Source organism: Echinops telfairi, unplaced genomic scaffold (assembly GCF_000313985.2).
Source record: "Echinops telfairi isolate 266 unplaced genomic scaffold, ASM31398v2 ScPeMD7_9;HRSCAF=40, whole genome shotgun sequence".
NCBI lineage: Eukaryota > Metazoa > Chordata > Mammalia > Afrosoricida > Tenrecidae > Echinops > Echinops telfairi.
Genome location: NW_022103906.1, coordinates 12,478,333 through 12,500,072, shown reverse-complemented (window position 1 = coordinate 12,500,072; position 21,740 = coordinate 12,478,333). Strand labels below are relative to the sequence as shown.

The 21,740-nt window shown below is 45.6% G+C and overlaps 1 protein-coding gene across 1 annotated transcript in view; it reads left to right on the top strand.

Annotated features, from left to right (window-relative positions):
• The first annotated feature begins 5,455 nt into the window (after positions 1 to 5,455).
• GATA4 (GATA binding protein 4) overlaps positions 5,456 to 21,740 on the top strand; it is a 103,201-nt gene continuing 86,916 nt past the window's right edge. The window contains exon 1 of the mRNA XM_045286906.1: positions 5,456 to 5,510. The gene's annotated coding sequence lies outside the window, so the exon portion shown is untranslated. The remainder of the gene's footprint in view (positions 5,511 to 21,740) is intronic.

The following is a 21,740-nucleotide window of genomic DNA, read 5'->3' as shown; positions in this document are numbered from 1 at the left end:
CATGGCCAAAGCAATCTCTCACATCTAAGAGGGAACTTAAAATGCTGTTCATTCTGCCACTTACGTTGTATAAATTGCTGTTTACATGACACTTACATTGTATTGGGTATCATAAGTAATCTCTCACTCACTCAAAACTCATTGCCATCTAGTGGATTCTGAGACCTGATGGCATAATGGTTAAGAGTTGGGCTGTTAACCTCTAAGTCAGTGATTCAAAACCAACCAGTCACTCCACAAGAGAGAAACGAGGCTGTCTACTCTCATAAAGAGTTACAGTCTCAGCAACCCTCCAGGGCAGTTCTACTCTGTCCTGTAAGGTCACCATGAATATGAGAATAAGTATTCTAGAGAGGAGTTAAATTATATGCGAAACTATGTACAAGTTCTATGTAAATACCATGCTATTTTATATAAGGGGCTTGAGCATCTGTGGATTTTGATATTCACAAAAGTCCTGAGACCAATCCCCCATAGCTGTTGAGGGATGGCTGCACCATGATCTAATGAGATCTCTTTCAAAGATGCAGAGCTAGTTCAGTATTTGAATGCTGGTCGACGTAATCATGACATTAACAGGCTGAAGAAGAGAAATTGGATGAGTATATCAATTGATTCAGGACTTTTAACAAAACCCAACATCTGTTCATGATATAAACTCTCTGTAAACTAGGATTCAAACCTACCTAAACTCACAGCCACCAAGTTGATGCTGACTCACAGTGGCCCTATAGAACAGGGTAGGACTGCCCCTGTGAGTTTCTGACACCGTAACTGTTCACTGGAGTAGAAATATCCATCTTTCTCCCACAGTGCAGCCGGTGGTTTCAAACTACTGAACTTTGGGATTTTAGTCCAACTTATAACCACCAGGCTCCTGGTGTAAACTAGGCGTAGAGAAGAATTCCCTAAACTTGAGAAGAAGTACCAGCAAAATGCCTACAGCTGACTATATTTAATGATTACAGACTGATTGAATGCCTTCCCCCCAACATTGGACAAGGGTTTCTACTGTGACTGCTGCTCATCAACATAGTTCTGGGACTTCAGACCAGACCCATTAGACAAGAAAAGGAAAGTCAAGAACTAGATCTCAGAAAGGAAGAATGAAAGTGTAATGACAGGATCCTCTGCCTAGAAAATGCCAACAAAGTCATCACGATGCCCTCCTAGGGCTAACAAGTCCAGCAAGGGTGCAGATAACAAAGATGCATTCAAAACCCCACTGTGGTTCTGTGATGAGGACCTGCTCACCAACCTGTACTAAGGTCTGTGAGGAAACTTAACGGCAAGGAGAAGGAAGGTGAGTAAGTAAGAATTTTAAATCCACATATTTCTATAGCCTAACAATTATTAGAAATGTTAAAAATTAAAAATACTATATAATTTACAATTTCTCAAGATTAAATATTTTGGTATATAAATCAATGGTTTATATAAATGGAAAGACATCATTTTCATGGCTTGGAGAATTTAACATGGCTGTAGGGCTAGACACAATAATTAGTTAAACAAAATAGAGAATTGAAAACACAAGTAAATCTAACTGCAATGGCAAAAGTAGCTGAATGAAGGATAGTCTTTTCAACAAATGGCACTGGAGCAATGGAGAATCCATAGACTAAACTAAAAAACCTTGACCAAAGCTTACATATTATGCACTATTCACTCAAAAATCGACATGGATTTAAATTTAGAATGCCTAAGTATACTTTTATTACCAGGAGAAAATATTCAGAGCCTAGGAGTGCTGAAGGCTTCATAGATGTGACGTCCAACCACAATCCATCAAAGAAAGATTAGTAAATTTTTCTTCATCAAAATAATAAACTTTTGCTCTTCAAAAGACTTAAGAGATGAAAAGACAAACTACACACAGACAAAACTATTTGCAAACCACATATCTAACAGAGGACAGACAATGTAAGACATAAAGAACTCTCAAAACTCAACAGTAAAAAAAAAAAAAATCTAACCAGAAAAGGAACAAATGACAAAAAGAGACATGTCACTGAAGAGGACATACAGGTGTCAAATAGCATACAGAGAAACATTGTTGGTGTCAGGTGCTTCACGTCAGTTACTATGTATAGCGATCATGTGTAGAACAGAACAAAACACTGCCTAGTCTTTTAACACCCAAACAGTGGCTGTTACATTTGAGCCACTGTCGCAGCCATTGTGTCTTCCCATCTTCTTCCATGTCTTCCTCTTCGTTGAAGACCTTCTACTATATTGACCAGGGTATCCTTTCCCGGGGACTAGTCTCTTCTGAGAATATGTCCAATGTATATGGTTCGAAATCTTGCCACCCTCCCTTTCACCTCGCCAATGCCTAGGAGATCGTCGTGTGTGTGTGTGTGTGTGTGTGTGTGTGTGTGTGTGTGTACACGTTCCATTGCACTTTTGACAACTTGCTATTTTTGCCTAGATTCACACTTAGTATAATCTTTCTTCAAATTATTAATGGATGTTTGCAACTGCTTCTTCTCATTTTGAATTATGCCCCATCAGCAAATGCAGATCCAGAAAGCTTTGCTTCATCCATTTCATTAAGATAGACTCTATTTTGATGAAGCAGCTCTTCCCCAATCATATTTTAAGGGTCTTCCAACCTGAGGGGCTCAGATTCTGGCACTGTGTCAGACACGGATTTTTTGGCAATTCATGACCTTTTGGTGGTTAATCCCTCAGTAGGCCACCTATTTCTTCTTCCTAGTCTTAGTCTGGAAACCAGCCAGATGGCATAGCTTCCAGCATCACAGCAACATGCAAACCACCAGTGTAATAAACAAACAGACATTTGGTGGGTCAACACTATTAGTCCACAAAGGAGGTACAAATTAAGACCAGGATGAAACCTCACTGACCCGTAGCACTATGGGGGACAACAATGGAGACAGGGTGTGGGAATTGTGCCAGATCTGACCCCACCACACTGGGGTGAAACGCTAAGGGCATGCAACAGAACAGCAAGGGGAACAAAGCAATGAAGTCCCCAGGGAATACCAAAAAGAGACTTTGGGGCCAGGGCATGGCACCCCATCAGACTCGACAGGGAAACACTTCTAAAGGTCAACAAACAGACCTGGAACTATTTACAGACTTTTCTTTTTTTGTCATTGGTTTTAGTTGTTGTTGTTTTGTTTTGTTGCTTTGTTTTGCTATCTTGTTTTGTGCTTACTATTGTCTCTGCATGTCTATCTAGATAAGATAGGCGGGATAAACAATCCAGAGGAGAAAACAACTGGGACGGATGGTTCCAGTGGGACACAGGAGAGGGGGAGTTGGGGAAAAGAAAGGGGAGTGTCAACCAATCCAGGGACAAGGGAACAACAAGTGATCTAAAATCGATGGCAAAGAGGGTATAGGATATCTGGTGGTGCTTGATCAAGGGCAATGTAGCTGAGAGGAATTACTGAAACAAGAATGAAGACCAAACATGAAAGTAAAGAGGAAAGTAAAAGGAAAGAGAGGAAAAAACTAGGAGGCAAAGGACATTTATAGAGGTCTAAATACAGGCATGTACATATATAAATATATTTATAATGATAGGGACGTAGATCTATGTACATATATTTATATGTTAAATATTAAGGTGGTAGACAGACATTGGGCCCCTACTCAAGTACTCTCTCAATGCAAGAACACTTTGTTCTATTCAACTGGAATTCCATGATGCTCATCTTCCCGACATGATCGCTGAAGACAAAGTGAGTGAATAAGCAAATGTGGTGATGGAGCCTGGCTATCAAAAAATATAGTGTCTGGGGTCTTAAAGGCTTGAAGTTAAACAAGCAACCAACTAGCAGGGAAGCAACAAAGCCCACATAGAAGAAGCATACGAGTCTGTGTGATCATGAGGTGTAGATGGGATCAGGTATCAGAAGACCCCGAACGAACAATCATATGGAGGCAAGTAATGGGGTCATAGTGCAGACTCAAAGCCCATCTGTAGACAATTGGACAACCCCTTACAGAAGGGTCACAAGGACAGGATGAGCCAGCTAGGGTGCAATGTAGTACCGAAGAAACACATAACATTTCTCTAGTTCTTTAATGCTTCTTCCCCTCCACTGTCATGACCCTAGCTCTACCTTACAAATCCGGCTAGAGCAGAGCATGAACACTGATACAGATCGGAGCTCTTGACACATGGAATCCAGGACAGATAAACCCCTCAGAACCAAGAATGGGTGTAGCAATACCATGAGGGTAGGGAAAAGGTGAGGGGAGAAGGGGTGGGAGGGTGAATTGATCGAAATGATCAACTATAACCACCCCCCACCTGAGGAGATGAACATAAACATGGGTGAAGGGAGACAGGGGACTGTGTAAGATATGGAAATAATAATAAATAATAATTTATCAAGAGGGTGAGAGGGTGGGGGTGGAAGGGAAAAAAGAGGAGCTGATACCAAGGGCTTAAGTAGGAAGAACACGTTTTGAAAATGATGATGGCAACAAATGTACAAATGTGATTGATACAATTGATATATGGATTGTTGTAAGAGCCCCCAATAAAATGATTTATATTAAAAAAAAGTACAGTCTGGAAAATGTCCTATAGGGTAGCTATGAGTCAGATTCAGCTCTCTAGGACAGTGAATGGATTCGGTCAGAAACTTCCTGGCCCAGGGAAATAATGAACAAGGGGGGTTCACAAAGTCTGTGGAAAGGTGGAATTAAAAAGTACTAGAGGCCTTTTAGACTAGCTAAGACCATTTGGATTTCTTTTCCAAAGAAATGTCCCCCTTCAATAAACTCTGTTTCCAAAAAAAGTAGAATTTTTCCTTAAACTTTTTGAAGCCTACCTGTATAAGCTGTCTACTCCATAAGGCTCTTGTGAGAAGTCCAAGAAGTAATATATGAGCAAATACTTGAAAAGTTTGTCCTTTATACTAGCCCACTAGAAGTAGTAGGGCTGTCCTTATTAGAAGTGTGCCTGTCATGATGACTCTCAGAGGCAGAATCTAAGCAAATACCACCAGGAAGCAGCCCTTCCACCCAAACAGAAGAAAAGTAGGACTAGTGTCTGCACAAGATTTGGGGTAAGGATGGCACATGAATGACGTGACTTTAGCCTGTCTCCTCCTCGTGAGTTGTGATCTTGTTGTTTGATAGGCAGCATCCCTGGTCCTCCTCCTGTGATCTTTCAGAGGCATCTCTGAAAGTTCATGAACACTGACTTTTTAAAAAGGTCTCCCCAGAGTGCTTCATTCCCTAGCAGAGCTTCTTTCCACTTCTGCACATATCACACACACACACACACACACACACACACAGAAAAAAGCTTGCTGAATTAATGAACCACTTCTCTTATCTATTTTTCCTGTTATCTAATTTCGAGGGGAAAGCTGGGAACTGGAGGGAGCGGGGAGAGCAGCTTGCAGCGCCTCCCTCCCACCCGTTGAGAGCAGCCTGGAATCCCTCAGGCCGGACTGTCCCTGAGTGTTTGCCTCACACCAGGCGGAGAGGAGAGGAGCCGCAGGGACACAGCTCGCCAGTGGGTGAGTCCCCTTCCAGGTCCTCGGGGTGACCCTGCATGTATCAGGGCCCAGAGAAGACCACGCCCAGCAGGGGCGTAGGGAGACACAGTGAGAGGAGACTGTGGGGAGAGGAGAGGAAAACTCAGAGAAAAGGAGCTCAGGATGTGGGAAGAGGCTCTGCGTCTTTGGGAACGGGATGGAGGGGGTGGGGGAGAAAGTTCTTCATTTGTTTTTCTCCCAATAGATTGACACTGAGGTAGGGCTGCCCAGCCCCCACTTTCTTTTCCTGGCTCATACTCTGTTTCATTTTCTTAATGTTGGTGGCATTTTAGTTTCTCTATGTGCCAGTTCTGCTTCCTACTCTAGCCGTCTGAAGGGGTTGGGGATGGTTGGTCCCCCAAGGACAAAGAAAGAAACATGAGCTACACAAGAAATCAGACCCATCTGAGCAGGTATTGCTGGCCCTCCAAGAATCCCTCCAACATAGCCCTGTGGCAGGGCTGGCCCAGAGGCCTCTGCTATTTGTTGTCAGTCTGTCTTGAGAACCCTGCTAGAAAGCTTGAGACAGGCTTGCTGGGGGCTGCAGTCAGCTGGAGAATGGGCCAGCTTTTCTGAGCACTGTTGGCTTGGCGGCACTGGTCTGTGAAAAGACCCCACTTCAGGATCCTATGCTTGCCTTTGCGCTCTCCTAGGTCAGTCACCAGCCAAACCTGGCTTAGGGGTTAACCTTCATGTCTTCTAGAGCAGATGTGTGGTGAGAAGAAGGTTACTGGGGTGACGGAACTCTGCTTCCCAACACCCATAGTGCTTTTCAAGAACTTGGATGCACGTGCTTTGGGGGCTACAGAGTGGCTGCCTATGAGCCCAACTGCTTCCTGCCAATCCGAAGTTTGAGCAAATGGGGTTTGCATCTCCCAGCTGAATAGCTGAGAGAAGAGTTGAGTGCAAAAGAAAAGGAAAAGGAGGGACAGATGCATGCGGTCATTGTCCCTGAATTGTTTGCACATGTAAACATGGTTGAAACGCTTTGTTATGTGCATTTCACCCGCCATAACATTTGTCTTGACTTTTTTTTTTTTCAAGAAAGAACAGGAAGGGCAAAGGTATAGGCAGAAGGACAGCTCTGAGAGGATATACGTGGAGAATGAGGAGGCCTAGGGGTCAGCATGAAATTGTGCTGTTCCTGTACACTTAAGACTCCAGAAGAGTTTCAGAGTCAGCAAGTTATCTGTACCTCCACTTGTTCAAAGGTTACAAACAGACACTAGCATATTTTGATTCTGTGGCCTTAGGAGAGTGGTGCCAACCCACCACCCTCTCTCCACAGGAGAGAGAAGAGGCAGTCTGCCCCCTGTAGAGATGTACAGCCTTGGACATCTCATGGAGCAATTCTACTCTGTCCTGTTGGATCACTGTGATGAGGAACTGACTTGGGCAGATGGCATTGCAAAGGCTCCTGGTCTCTTCTGTGTTAACTGCCAATACGAACTCTGTCAAGTGAGAATGGAGAAGTCTTTGCCTTCCTGAGACTGGTCCCTCTCCAGCAGCCACCTTCTGGAAACTTGCTCTCCATCTGTTTTGCTTATCTCCCCACTCCCAACTCTCCTCCTTACCGCACCCCATACCCCCACCCCCGTTTTCCCCTGGGGCTGATGTTCTCATTCCTCTGTGTAATCTCCAAAACTAAGGAAAGTAGAGTCATTTTCAGCTGGGAAAATCAAGGAAGTGCTGGCTTGAATTAAAGGCAATCCTGACCGTGTAAGGCTGCTAGAATCCTATGATTTATTATTACAAAATCGGTTTGACTTTTTGTTTGTTTTGTAATAGTCGTGTTTTGCTTCTGATCATCTTATTTGGATAAATGGGCACAAAGTAAAATGTTTAAGAATCTTACTTTATAGCTCTCCCCCACTTTTTTTAAGAGCTCACAATTTTAACCATAGACATTTCGACAAGATTTCCTTTTCTTCTCAAGAATTTGTTCTAAAAGTGGTTTTGTATTAGCCAGCTCCGTTGGTGGTGGTGGGAGGGTAGACTTAAGGCCATTTGGTGTGATTAGTATTGAGGAAATGTTAATAAATTGCTCTTTATCCCTGACATATTTCTCAAACCCAATAAAATATCCATTTCAAATGGCTTTCTAATGCGTTGTTACATTTGCCAAGTGATTTATAGGACAGCGAATTACAGTTTGCACGTGTAAAGTACTTTCCTTCTAGCCACGGGCGTGTTTTAGAACTGGGGACAGCAAGCAGACGATGTGTGTGAAGCAACTCCAGCAATCAGTCTCCAATTGTCTAAACACAGCCCAAAGTGGAGATTGGAGACAATTATCCGAATAATTGGGAGAGGCCCCACTTTCACCTGAATTATCTAGATAAAAGTGTCGGGATCTGCCTGTGGCCCGGAAGTCTCTGCCTGGGTTCTCTCCAGTCTGGCGAATTCAGATGATTTTCCCGTGAGTTCTTGGAGCGAGAGTCTGGAGATGGGAACGCCGAGTTTTCTAGAAAAATTTGCCCCCCACGCCCTGTCCCAGCGCGCCCTGGTCAGGGGAGGGGCGGTGCGCCGCGGGACGCCCCACGCGGTCACTGATAAAACCCCAAAGCCGATCTAAGGTCAATAAACTCGGCGGCGTCAGGCTCCGGCCGAGGGTCTGAAAAGCCTGGGCCGGAGGGGAGAAGAGTGCTTAAGGCTCGGCGACATGAAAAGGATCCGGGAACGGACGAGTTTCCAGCGGGGACGCGGGAGTCTGGCGCGGGGCGGGCTGGCGGCAGGGGCGCGGGCTGCCGAAGCCGGCGGGGCTCCGTGTGCCCGCCCAGCGCTCACCTCTGAGCGCGCCTGGGCCACCGCGCGGTCGGTTCGGCGGCCATAAGTGTCCCGGCGTGGTCTCGGTGAGCCAGGTCACCCGCCGCTGGAGTTTGGGGATCCAATGTAATTGGGGGGCGGGGGGGGGTGTTTGTTTGTTTCGTTTTTTTCACGAGGAGAAATGGAAGCATCAACACGAGGGACACACAGAAAGCCTCTGGCACACCGCCACCCCACCCCAAAGAAGCAGAGAAGTGCCCTGCAATGAGAAAAACTGGGAAAAGGAAGGCAGGATTTCCAATTCGTAATCCATTTTAATCCTGTCTGGACCGCGTTTTGTCCGTTGCTCTCTCTCCACCTTGGGTGAGAAGAGCGAGTAGAAGAAATCCGTCGTGTCAAGCCCCATCGCGGCCAGTCTCTCCAGGACGCCGCGTAGCAGACCCCGGGCCTTTGGGGTGGGGTCCCACTCCCAGCGCCTTACAGGCCAGAGTAGGGCTGGCCCTGCGGTTCCCGTGCGTGACGGGAGCAGACGGCCTCGTCGCCGTCCCTGCCGCGTGGCAGGGGTGGGTGGGAACTGCTGAGCTTGCCCTTTGGTGGCACAGCCTGAAACCCGCACACTGCCGAGAACTGGGCAGCGGGAGCCTAGACAGACGGTGGTACCTGCAGTTGACCTGTGGTTATTTCTCCGACGGAAAGGTGGGCCCTCTGGGCTCGACCTGGCGGCTGAGAGCGGTGGGGGTGGAGGTCGGGGAGGGAGGGTTCTTCTGCACATGACAGTCCAAGGGCGTTCTGAGCGACCTAGCCCCGGAATGGTTTGCAAGTAAATAACCAGACCCCTTACTCTTCCCCTGCGCCCGCTCCCACCCCACGCCTTGGAGGCCGCACTCGCCATTCCTGCGAGACCAAGCGGTATTGGTTTGAAAGCATTCAGCCATGACGGCGCGCACAGGGGCCAAGGTCACTGCGGACAACGTGTGGCGCCTGCATGTTTCCGAGGTCGCGTCTGCAGCCACCGAATCCCGGCGGGAAGCTGGCAACGAGAAAGCCCAAACCGCCGGGCCCTAAGGTCCGGGCCAGAGTGCGTCGTGTGGCCTCGTCACTGCTAGGAACGAGGGCCACGTCGCTCTTGGAGCGGGAGATTCCTTCTTATTACAAGAACAAGGCTGGTGGGGTGGCGCCGTCCCGCTCGCGCGCGGCCGCGGCGCGCCGGAGCGGAGAGGCAGCGCGGGCGTCTGCCCGCCGCCTGCGCGCACTGCTCCGGGTGCGGGGCGCTCCTGGAGCCTCCACCGAGGCTGCTCTGCCCGAACCGGCAGCCACTGCCGCCCGCGGCCTGGGCCGCAAAGCGTTCAGTGAAGTCCCTTCCTCAGTTTCTTCCCTTAGCAGGCCAAGGGTCCCCGACTACAGAATAGGTTTTTCACCGATACGTTTCTTATTGCTAGGCAGTTCTGGATCTTAATATCCCCCTGCGGAGGGTCGACTCGAAGTTCAGACTCTGGCCCGCAGGGCACAGGGTCAGCCTCCCCTTTCTCTGGTTAGGTTTGTGGGGGTTATGGGGTGCACAGCAACCGTGAAACTCGAGTCCCGGGAATCTGCGCTCCATTTAAAGAGTCACAGGATTTCAAGGCGGCCTTAGAATTTTAGGCAGGATCCGGACGGGGATTGGAGCTGGAGTAGAGATTGCAACCTGCTTGGGGACATAGGGGTTGTCTTAAAGTGACCGGGTCCCCAGACCTGAGCACAGCTAAGTCTCAACAGAAAGGTTCTAACAGTTTCTCTGCCCGCGCCCCAAACTCAGACAGCACGCGTCTTCCTCGATCGAACAAAAATCTGACATAAGCATTGGGCATCTCAGTCCGCCAAACTCGCGGCCACCGCTGCAATTTGCAGTCAGATGGCCGCACCGGGGCCGCGGTCCCGGAACTCGGTGCGGCCACCTTGGCGGAGGTCACGCCGCAGGTCGTCTCAGAGAACATTTCCTGCTTTTCCTAAAAATTCAATACTTAGATAATGTGGTTCCTCTGTCATCAACTCCCTAGCTTTTAAGAATTTTCTATATTCCTTTAGTATGGTCTTTTCCCTCTTCCTCTGATCCCCCTTTTTATTTCTTTTTTCGTTTCTGTCTCTCCTTAATTTCACTTGCAGAGTTTCCTTTTCTTGCTTAATGAAAATCCTCCTCCTTACTTGGCTCTTTTATTTATGAGATTTGTTCTTCTCAACTCCTGTGCCTTTCTCTTTTATCCGGCTTGGCCGGCTGCAGACAACTAATTTAGAAAGTGCAGCGTGTTCTCAGACAGGAGCGTTGCTCAGACAGGATCGCTGCCTTTAAAATTTCCTCTGCCTCTGGCTTCGTCTTTTCTCACCCCACCCGAGGCCCACGGGGTTTTTTTGTAATAAATTCGTTTTTTATCATTTAGGGTGTACTGCTTGCCTACAGGAGTTGCTTGATAAAGATGTCCAGTTGATTAATCAGCACTCTTTCTGTTGGAGACTTATTTTAATTTCTGAATAGTCGCTGTTTTGTTTGCCCTTAGGAACTTCATACATTTGCACCGAAGTAAACAACTCACTATAAGTAATTTTTTAACGTGTAGGCGTATATCTAACAAAATTGATCCACTTAAAAAACATGACAAAAAGTTTTTTTAATGATGTAAACGTTTCTTTTTTAAATATGTCTATCAATTTGTCCTGCCTCATCACAGTGTTTCATGGCTCCCCCACTGACTCCAGGGATTCCACAGGAAATTGACATGGTATAAATAGATAATTTTCAGTTGCTCACCAACTAAGGTTTTTATTTACACTCTGGTAGATCACAGTAGTTCTCTCATAATGTGACTAGAAAAATCAGAGACTAATTTTTCTTGAAGATAAATAACGATCTGGGGTGTTTGTATTATTTGGTTGATGTAGAATTTATTGTTAGACGGGACAAATTTCCCACGTAACAAGCATGCTCATTGTTTTGTTTTGCATAGCTTTCAGAAAATGACTTCAGACAAAAGAATAGATCATAGGAAATGTGATTTGTACAGCCCCCCCCCCCCTTTTTTTTTCTTTTCTTAAGCCAGATCATTAACAGGTACAAAACTTGACCATGAGGAATTCAGAATCGAGATAAAGTCAGTCACAGTGATTCAAGAACAACGAAAATCAGGGAAACCACTCCTCTACTTGTCGGGCGCCTTCGCCCCAGTTTGTGCAAACACACCTCCCGGTTAGGGTGGGTGTTCAAAGGGACCGTAGCTTCTCAAAAGGTGACAAGCAGAATCTAAGAGTTTGTGTCTCCCAGCGACTCCCTAAAATTCAGCAGCTAGGAGCTACCGCCTACATCCGGTACCGGCTTCACACAGTGGCGAGGAGCGACATTACGGTCCTCGGAAGAAGAGCCCAGTGAAAGCAAGCATGGCGGCCCTCCGGCTTCCCTCCGCTCCCGCAGCGCTTCCCGCAGGAGACTGCCTTGGAAAGCTCGGGGTGGTGGCAGCTTGGGTTAGCTGTCGCCGCGATAACGGAGGACCTCGCTATCTAATCTGGACAGCAGAATGAACAATCCATTAGACCTCGGCTTTTACCCGGGACGGGGAGGGGGAAGGGATGAGGGCTGGCGGGCCGACCTGGCCCCGGGAGGCCCTGAACTGCCCCGCTGTCCCGGGGTGGGGGGTGGGGGGTCGGATTAAAGAAGCAGAGTTCTAGGTGGACTTTGGAAACGCACCTCTGCGTCTTATGATTACAGTGGTTTGGGGTGATCCCATTTTCTTTAAGTAGTTCAATATCGTTGGCCGTTGTCTTACTCAGACTCCACCCCGACCAAAGGGGGACTGCAAGATTCCAGTCTTCACCAGTATCCTTTGAGAGTCCGCCAGACTTAAGTCCATCCACCCATTCTTTTTTCTTTCATTCAATCAGCAAACATTTACAAAGCTTTGCTTTGCGCCAAGCATTGTGCCTAGCACTGACAGGTTAAATTATTTGCCCAAGATGAGGACTATGCTGGCGACGGGGGCGGGGCCCTAAGTCAATGATCCCAATCCCGTGATCGCCCACGTCTCTCTCTCCCGAAGATAGACAAATCATAGACTTTGGGAGTTGGGAGGGCCCAGAGGTTATCTGTCCAGCCTGGCATTCAATGCAGGAATCCCCTCCCCAGAATCTCAGAGAGGCCCCTGCCTCTACCCACTGTGGCACTCAGAGGCAAGACCTGCCCACGTGAGCTTTTCCCTGGAACGTGGCAAAGCATGCTGAGAGAAAGATTGTACTGTTTCTCCACACTTGGCCCCTCAGGAGACTTCAAATCTCAGGTATCTACTTTAAGAGTAAGGAGCCAGGGAGCCACCCCACCGCAGAAAAATCCAGAGAGCTGGTCTCTACCCTCGCTCCTAGCAGGTATACCACCACCACCCACCGCTTCAACCTTCCCCTGGAAATTAAGATGCCCCAGTTTCTGGATGCAAAACCAGTTGCTATGGACTTGTCAGTCTCAGAAACGGGCGTCCCAGTTTTTGAAAAGCACATAGCCTACCCTCCTTTTGAGGTCCCCTGGGGGGGCCTAGAGCCTGCCATGTCCTCAGCAGCAGAGTTTGCTCATTAACCATGTGTACACCCCAGGGAACCCTGGGGGGTTAGCGTCCTCCGCTGTCTGTGGGGGTGTTTGCTGCCCATCCAGGGAAAGGGCTAGAGGCGGGAGCCACCGAATGGCAAAGCCTGGGTGCTGGCACCAATGCAGCAGTTTGCCCAAAATGGGGGGCCTGCAGGGGTAGTTTCCCATGTATTTCCAGCATACCCCAGAAATCATATGCATACATGTACCTCTCAGAGGTGATGGATACAGCCTTTTTCCAAGACAAAATTCCTCCTCACAAATAATTGGATTTTATTCTCATTTGCTTGTTTAAATTTTATTTTATTTTAATTAGAAAAGGCAATCTCGGGAAGATGCATTCCACCCAAAGAACGTGCTAGAAACCATTTCATGTCTGATGAGATTCTAAGTGTACATTGACCCCTGGGTGTGGGTAGGGTTTAGATGGTAATGTTAGAATAATGCCATTTGAAACTCTTCTCTATTACTTACTACCTGTCCTCTCTAGGGCAAATTAAGGAACCTTTCCGGGCTTATGTTCCTTATATTTTAAAACTCCCCTCAACCCTCAGAGTTAAGTGGATTCAGTAAGGAAATGCAAAAAAAAAGTACCTAACGCTGTAACTGTTGTAAAGTATGCTCAATAAACACGATCATGTTGACTTATTGTTTGGTATTATTACCATCCTCTGGAGCAATGTTCTCTTTGAGAATGCGGTTAAAGCTACAGACCCTCCTCCCAGAAAAATACCTGGATGCTCTGCCCAGAAATGATTACCCTATATACTCATGTATAAGCCAGGTTTTTCAGCACATTTTAATGCAGTTTTTATGATAAAATTAGATGCCTCCGCTGATATTCGGGTCAGCTTATACTCCCATATATACGGTATGTTTATTATGAAGGAGTTCATGTTAAATATAATGATTCACTAGCAAACTCCAGTCTAAACAGGTAGCCTGTTCTTTTCCCAAGAGTGTGGTGAGGGCACATAGAACTTCTCAGCAGTCCCTAAATTACGAAATCCCCTCTGTCCCTAGAATCACCCCCACAGGTGATGCATCTCACCTGAGCCTCCCTATCCTGCTTTCCAACCTTTGTTCCTGCAGATGGGTTTTGCTTACTTATTGTTTGGCTTTTTGTTTCTTTATGACTTCAAGGCTCTTCAGAATTTAAATATAAAGGGCAATGAGTATATGTTCACAGCAGAGGAGCAATCAATCCCTAAGAGGAAGGTGAGAAGGGCTGCACACCTGGAATGCAGTCACAGGATTAATTATAGGTGCAGAGTAGGTTGAATTGGTATATGGCTTTGCTGGGTCTACTGCTCACCAATGACAACAAACTTAAAAGCCCTTCCCAAGTTAAATGTGTCCAATCAGAAGTAGAGCTGTACCTAACACATTGATGAATGGATTTTAACTGATCTTACTCAAAACTCAAAATGGAATGTCATGGTATTTCTAATGCTCTACAGGTGGTAGAGGAGACTTAGGGTGCAACCTCGCTAGAGGCAATTGGGCATTATGCATCAAAAGTTCTAACAATGCTTTTATTATATTCTATGACCTACTTTTTCCAGTAATAGAACCTTAAAGAATCAGAAGTTTCAAGTATGGTTTGCTTGTCAAAAGTTGTGGGGGGTTAAGGGTATATTCAGCAAACATCTATTCCAGTGAAAACAGAAGGTAGCCTGTTAAAATAAGTTTCTTACACACACTACCCTAGATTCATAATGTGGCTATTAACGTGCGCAAGCATTCTGCTAAAGCATTTAATGTCATGTAAAGATATATGTAAAAACATTCTGCATTATATGAATTAGGTATTTAGCAAGGGAATAAATAATAGTTTCAATGGTTCTTGCTAGGTGAGAGTTAAGGATGGTTTTATTTTTCCTTTTTATTCTTTTCAGTGTATACTGAATTAATTACAAGGACTCTGTGTTTATTGGATATTTTAAAATATATAAATATTTTGAGGTAAACTAGAACATGCCTCACTTCCTAAGATTGTATAACTGCTGTGCTTTCATGCAAACGATGGTCAGTTTTAGGAAATTAGCTCTAGGGTCTCTCCAAACCCCTAAATTCAAAGTCCAGGAAACCCCTGTGTCCTGAGGGTCAAGCAGAGATGCGCATCACATTAGGAGGAGCACTCTTTTCACAGGGGTCCTCTCCACCCCCACTCTTTGAAAATGTTTACATAGTCATCTAGATTGTGTCCAACTTTCACTTCCAACCTTGAATGTTTCTGAAATTGAAAACAATAGTCCTAAGTTCTTGTAACTTTTTCTTCTTCTCAAAACTCCCTTTGCTGGCAGCAGGATGTGGGGGATGTAAGGAGGCCAGGTGTCTGTGCAGCTGCAAATGAAAGCTGCTTATTCTGACTCACACACACACACACAAGAGGAGGAGGAGGAGGAGACTGGGACTGGAGAGCAAAGAGTGACCTTTAGAGATGGCCAAAAAGCCAAGAAGGGTGCTCCAAAGGGAAGCTCAGAGGTGAAGGCCAAAGTGGGGGCCAGGTTGTTTAACATCAAGAGCTTGCTTGAAAACTCAATGCATTAATAAATGTCAGGTGCCACTTTCTTGGAAACAGACTGTTGCACTGGAGAGAGATCGTGGTGGTTTACAGAGATGAGGACTGTTTCTCTCTCACTTTGCCAGCATAGTATGGGTTAGGAGTAGCCGGGAGCGTGGTAACAAAAAGAAATAAAACAAAACCCCAGTAAGGAACTTTGAGGAATGTAACATATCCCAGTGACTGGAAGATACAAGTAATGTAGAGCTGAAGTGCTGCTTCTTTGTTGCTAATAAAAGGGAATAAGCTTTTATCGAGCAAAAATGTGTAGTCTATATTCAACAGGGATATGGACTTACACCAACCACGTCAATCCTTTCTCTAAGCTTTCTCTCTCCCCCTCCCTTTCTCAACTTAAAATTAAGGTTGGCTTTCTTGGGTAAATCAGTTAATAAAGAGATACAGCATTTGGGCAGAATTGCAGGACTTTGGTTTATTGTAGAGCGTAACCAGCCCAGACCTTAGGCCATCTTTGCCCTTCTCCTGCTACAAGACAAGCAGGATCCACTCAGGCCCCTGATACCTTAATGTCTAGATTCTCTACAATAAATAAAAATGGCTGATTTCTCTGAGTATGTCTGAATGAATCAGACCAAGGACCGGAGCACAGCCTGCTCACCTGTGCTGTGGCAGTTGCCCATCCCAAAGGAAGAGAGTCAGGGTTGGGAGAATGTATTTCTCATGCCCTTGAAAACACTTTCTTCTATGCTAGCTAAGTGTTCCTGGCACTGTGTGAGGCTCACTGTTAGAGTGCTTGCTGTTGTTGTATCTTATCACTGAGCCATTAGCATTCCCAGAAGCATCTGGCCAGATGCTGGTTTATATGAGACACCCAAATAAGTGTGCCAAATGCTCGATCTTTACACAAATTCTTATTAGGACAACTTGCCACCAAAAATAAAAGGGGGCAGCTCAAACTCTCCCTTGCCTGGCCCTGCTGAAAACAAATTGTGGAATCCACTCCAACTCCTGAGAACTATGAGGTCTGAGTAGAAATGCACTCGGTAGGGTTTTCAGTGGCTGGCTTTTTGAAACTAGATCACCAGGCCTTTCTTCCAAGTCACCTCTAGACGGGCTGTAATCTCCAACTTTCAGTTAAGAGCCGAGCACCTTAACCATTTGCACCACCCAGGGACTCTGGTCTTACAGCTAAGTGCTGAACCAAACAGTACAAATAGTCTCTTATCTGTAAATAAGGACCATAACGCTTATGATTTATCAAAGTGCTTTCCTATATGTTTGATATATATATATATATATATTCCATCGATACACATCTGATCTTCACAACAAGCCCTGGAGTAAGCAGCATAGTTACTATTAGACTATTGTGCCCGTTTTATAGAGGAGGAAACTGAGACTTAGAGATGTTGGATTGCCAAAGGTCACATCACTAATAAGTAACAGAATTAAGCTCAAAATGCTCTACTCAAACTACCAAAGGCTGTTCCCCACCCTCCAGGGATAAACCAAGTATGAATGAGATAGTTCATACAATTAGCAATTGCTCAAAGAGGTATTAGCAGGATGCCTAAATGAATTCATCTTAACACCATGGAATCGAAGAATGTTGGAGCCCAGAGGCCCTCAGAGCTAATCGGCACACCTTTTCATTTTACCATGAGCTGAAGGGGGTTAAACGACTTTCCAAAGGTCACCCCACAAGGTAATGAGGAATGACCAATGTCATTTTTAAAAATTAGTTAAAAGAACTGCCTACCAAGCCCACTTTTATGGCTTATTTTAAGCAGGTTAATAAGTATACCAGACACAGCTTTAAACCTCACTGAGCAAATGCTGACACTAGTTTATAGATGCAGCAGATAAGTAGCAATAAGGAATTATTCATCTCTCATTTACCATCCAGCCTCTCCAAGGGGCAAGTTATAAAGTGAAGCTAATAGCAGTTTAAGAGCCACACACGTGAGATCAAAACAGGGAAAATAAAGTGACTTGCAAGCCATGCATTCACAATGTGGCCAGGCCCAAGACCTCTTAAAATGTGTGTGAGTGGGGGGAGATATTTGGAAAACTTATGTGCACTTCACAAAGGACAAATGCCATCTCTGTGAAGCAAAGCTCTCCTCTGAGACACGTTGGGTCACCAGGAGTTAGAATCAACTCCACAGCCACTGGCACTGGAGGGGATTATGAGACCCAGAAGTCCATGTCCGGTCTCCAAATGTAACCATCGATTCATTCAGTGCTATATCTACTGAGCACCTGCTATGAGCAGAGCACTGTGGGAGATGCAGAGAATTATGAAATACACGTCCAGCTGTCAAGAACCTCTCAAACTGAACGTCGCTGTTATGGGCCGTCAATTCAGTTCTGACTCATGGTGACCACATGCCCATCAGAAGGAAACACTGCCCAGTCCTGCGCCAGCCTCACCTGGTTCTTACGTTTGAGCTTATGGGGTGACAAAACACATCACACACACACACACACACACACACACACACACACAGCTCTCTACTGCACACCATGATGCTGGGCCTGGGCCCGGCCTTCAGGACTGGATCCTTTGTCAGTGCGCGGACAGAAGGGAGAGGAATCTAAGGAAAAGTTACTGGACAGTTATTTTCCTGATGTTGAAGGATGGAATCACTGAGTCCATAGGACAGTTGGGAAGATATTCAGTCTAGAAATTTAACATGTACTTGGTGCAACTGCAAGGGACACAAGAAGATGGCTCTGTCACAACCTTTCCCCAATGACATTTCTCATCATGAGATGGAGTAGATGCTGGTGGTCCCACTTAAAAACTTAAGCCAAAAATAAATAAATACAAAAACGAACAAAACACTTAACCCAAAAATGTAGTTTTCTCTGTTGACCTAGATATTAAACAAAAATCGATAGAGCAATGGTAGAGGAGGCAATTGGATGCATAACATATGCCTAATGGTTCTTGATTGGCACAGTTTACTGCTTGACGATGAGCTGGAAGGTTGTGAGTTCAAATTCACTCAGAGGCACCTCAGAAAACAGGCCTGGTGGTCTACTTCTGAAAGGCCAGTCTTGCAAACCCTATGGCAGCCATTCTACTCTGCACATGAAAACCAAGAACAAAACATAGTACTGGCTTCTTTTGGGAATTCTCAAGTGTTCTTCAGAAGCGTTTGGTTTTTTTCCCAACCAGTCCCAGTTTACCAATGGCAGACCTGCAGCCCAAAGTTCAGTGTCAATAACAGCCATTCACAAAACCTAGAATTGACTTTGCTCTCAGCTGGCCAGACAAGAAGCTTAAGGGCTACTCCTGGCAACTCACACCAGGTTTGCGGATCCGCCTCTCCTCTCCAGGAGCTCCATTCCTCGCTGGGCTCCGTGCTCACAAAACTGAAGTATTTTTCTGTCTTCCTGCCAAGCCTGCTCGGAAGACATTTGTTCAAAACCCTCCACTTCATAGATGAGAAAACTGAGGCTTAGACTGTTCAACTGATTTACATGCAGGGAAATCATCTGATTTATGTGAATGGCTGAGAGTTAAGGTCGGCACTACTCTGGTGGGTGTACAGACAGCTGACTTACAATAACAACATACGCTCACCCTATCAGACAAGGAGAGCCAGAACGAGGACCAAGTCTGAACACTGTGGATTATACCTCTGCACTTTGTTATTGTATTTTGAAGGATGCAATCACTATGAGCCCACAGGACAGCTGGGAACATCTCCAGTCTAGGAATTTAATGTGTACTTAGTGCCAATTCTGGCCTGATTTCCAGCCTAAGAAGAGCATGAAAGAAGATGACTTTGAATATTTTTAACTCTCACCCACCCCCACCCCATCCCTGGTTCCACCTCCCTGCTAAGTGGGGTGGGGGTGGGGGCAGCTCTCACCGAGTTCCCAGACTCCCAGGCTCTAGCCAGAGCTCTGAGCTGCCTTATCACTAATCCTCTCACCCACCCCAGTGACTGCATCAGGGTGAGGAAAGTTTGGCCTTGGGATTCAGATTTATAGAGGGGAGATATCTGTACCTACAGCAGCATGGAAGGGAAAAGGGCATGCCCAGGGCCTGAAGAGACCTAGCTCTGACTATGCCACTAATTAGCTGTATGTCTCTGGACAAGTCTGTAGCCCTTTCTGAGTCCTGATCTCCTCGCCTATAGACTGAGTGGATTGGACCAGAATCTCTAGGTCTCTTCCAGCTCCAGCATTCCACATCAGTGTCGGTAAGAGGCTGACAGATAAGTAGGCCAAAGGTACCTGGGGCCATGGTCACCCAACTACAGGGGAACTCCGGCTAAGGTGCTGAGGAGGCATCACATGACCTCTTTTATACGGGAGTCTGTAGCTGTTCACACACTCACACACACACACACACACACACACACACACACACACACGTTTGAAGGCACGTTCCCCATAGAGCATCTGCCACAGTGAAAGAATGGGATTGACACTGTGCAGGGACGAGTTGGACACTGCACTTCTTTTTGGTGGGGGTGGGACACAGCACTTTTGAAATTTCAATTTCAAGTTGATTTTTCATTAACTACACATATGTGAGCAGGGAAGATACCGAGTTGTCCAACAAGGTTTGGGCCCTCAAGTAGGTTCACACCTCAGGGAGAGGAGACTAGACAATCATGTGGAGAGAGTAAAGAGATATTATGTTAGAGCAGCGGTTCTCAACCTGTGGGCCGAAGGACCCTTTCACAGGCATTACCTAAGACCATGGGGAAACACATTGTTTCCCTGATGGTCTTAGGAACTGAGGCAAGGCTCCTTTATGTTCTCCAGGTGGGTCCGCCCACATGCAGATATGCCCATATACCAGTCCCTGCGTGAAGACTGTTACCCATGCTACACCATGCTTCAAGATAAAATTTCATTTGTTTGTCATTAGAAATAAATAGTTCAATGGAGAGAAAATGTTTTGAGAAATGATGTACAAATACGCTTTACACAATTGATGTGTGTATGGATTGGGATAACAGTTGTATGAGCCCCTAATAAAATGTTTAAAAAACAAACAAATAAATAAATAAATAAATAAAAATGTGCTGGGGAAAAAAAAAAAAAGAAATAAATAGTTCACAATAGATAATTACATATTTTGTGATGAATCACTATGCTTTAATGATGTTCAATTTGTAACAATGAAAATACATCCTGCATATCAGATATTTCATTATGATTCATAACAGTAGCAAAATTACAGTCATGAAGTAGCAACGAAAATAATTTTATGGTTGGCAGGGTCACCACCACATGAGGAACTGTATTAAAGAGCCAAGGCATTAGGAAGGCTGAGAACCACTGTTAAATGAACCAAGGTTAAAAGGGAATCGGCTCTGGAATGGAGAGAGATGTTTGGTTTTGTTGAGTTTAATGAAGGATAGGAAAGAAAAAGTCCTTATCCTATCCAATTTTATATCACTCACAGCATCAATGCCTTGTCCATAGAGGTTGTATTTTGATTCTGGAATTAAAAATCTAAATTAAAGGTTTAAACCTGCTGCCAACAGACTCTTGGGATCAAATGACTTGGCTTGAAACCTTAGGTCAACCACCCATTAAGCTGGCCAAATTACTTGTTTTGTGCTTTAGTTTATTCATTTGTAAAATGGGGAAACACAGAGATGGTGGAGATAAACAAGATAATTAATTCATGCAGAATACTTGGCAATATATCTGGCATATAAGTGTCCAGTGTTGGCTATTACTGAATATATGTTTGCTTAGTAAAGGGATTCAAGCTTCCTTCGGCAATCCAAACCGTTCATCCTGCATCTTCAGACAAGCCTGACATTTTCGGTTCCTGATGAGCACACTCATCACCCGTGGCTAAGACTGGGCTCTGACTTGAGAGGCTCACTCTGTCACTGTGCAGGAACCAGAATGAGCCAGCCACTGGCGGCACAGAGAGGCCTGGCCCAGTGTCATCCAATTTGGAAGACAGAGTCACTGAATGGAATGTTCAGGAAGGATGTAGAGAGTTTCATTCTGTCTCTTCATCTTAAAGAAGCCCTGATGTTGCCATGGTGGTTGGCATTAAGGTTGGCATTTGACCAGCTTCCCTGCCAAGTACAGCATAGGGGCAAGTCAATTTTGTCACACGGGGTCAATGTGAATTAGAAGATTTAAGGGCACCCAACTAAGACACAGGTTGCCTCCACTGCCCAAGGGCTTAAACCTCATTCTACACAAGCATCTGGGGTCACATCACCCTGAAGCCCCTCCCCATTCTGTTGGACCTTCTCAAAGCGCCAGATGAGTCCCCACAGGCTTTCCCTAGACGTGGGAAGAGAACTCCCATCTTAAGGACTTCTCC